This window comes from Schistocerca piceifrons, chromosome 8 (assembly GCF_021461385.2).
Source record: "Schistocerca piceifrons isolate TAMUIC-IGC-003096 chromosome 8, iqSchPice1.1, whole genome shotgun sequence".
Classification (NCBI taxonomy): Eukaryota; Metazoa; Arthropoda; class Insecta; order Orthoptera; family Acrididae; genus Schistocerca; species Schistocerca piceifrons.
This window is the reverse complement of record NC_060145.1, coordinates 313,927,385-313,928,736: the sequence shown is the minus strand read 5'-3', so window position 1 is coordinate 313,928,736 and position 1,352 is coordinate 313,927,385.

Genomic DNA, 1,352 nt, shown 5'->3' with positions numbered 1-1,352 from the left:
GAACCGCTCGGCCACTCCGTCGTAACAATCCTGTGTTCCAGGTGACACGGTATATTAATTTAGACTTGTGGTTGATATTCTTGGCAGACACAGAGCACACATAATTTAAAAAAGTATATACGTTACTTTAACACCAACAAAATCTGCTTCAACATATTCGTAGCCTACATAAAATATGGAGGTATATATTTGAGAAATAATAAAGGAAAATATCGACTGAAGAGTCTGAATTGTCGTGAAACGTGTTTTGGGATTGAACAAAACAAAACAAAAGTTAAAGAGGAGGACCCTGTTTTATTTATTCTTTTTTCTCTAAGCACAGAAACAGACTTTAATACTCCATTATGATAATGTATTCACTTTTCTCAGGAACAGGAGCCTAAATGTGCTAGCTTTCGTCTCGGCAGTCTCTTATTAGCGCAACCTATGGTCACTACAGACAGCGGACGTTTTCGTACCCTGATGAGGCAGACCACTATTGTGCCGCTAACTCCACGCAGAAATTTAACTTCCTTCGAGGAACTTCCAAGTAGGGTTCTAAACATTTCTACCAAGGAGACATAGGTACATGTGTGTGAATGACGTCTGTAGCCAGCTCCTTGCTTTGAAACGAATGTCTTACGTGTTATTGAAGAGGTAGTTTCTTACTTCGGACACACGTCATCGGTGCCGACCTCCTGAGCGGATCTTGGGAATACGACGTAATGAGGCGCTTTGCCGTGAAGTGAACGACGTACGGTGGGCGTTGCGCCCGGCTTCCGGCCGTTACTTTGATGCGAGGCTCGCGCCCGCTTCCTTCCTCATTCGATCGCTCGCAGAGGGTGACGACACGGAGGCGGGAAATGCACAGGGGCGGGCAGGCGTCCTTGCATTGTGCACTTCCCATCCCGCACACAGCCGCTCGGTTCTCGGAAACTCGTAAAAGCTGCCGGCCACGCCCGCCGCTGCACTCGCGGGTGCCTTCCGAAACGGGGAACGCGGCCTCCTCAAGGTTCAAAACGCCCTCGGCCGGCTCTGCACTTCCGCGTCGCGAGGAAACTCCGTTATGGAGAATGACTGGTGTGCTGACGCGGACACACGGCGCCAGGCGACCAGGATGCACTCTCTAACAGACTGTCTGCGAAACGTATGTTTCGGCCAGCAACCCTTGTTGCCGCTCTCCAAGCCGGTTTCTGCGAACTGTGCTCTTCATTTCAGCGTAACTGTTGCATCCCACATCGACGATTTGCCTTATGGGAAGTTGTAAGGACGCTAAGTCAAGACAGTATCATACATTCAAAACACACACTTCCAAAATGTGAAGGCGCAGCATAATTTTCGCGTGCACGTTTACCAATTTGAGGTATTTTAAG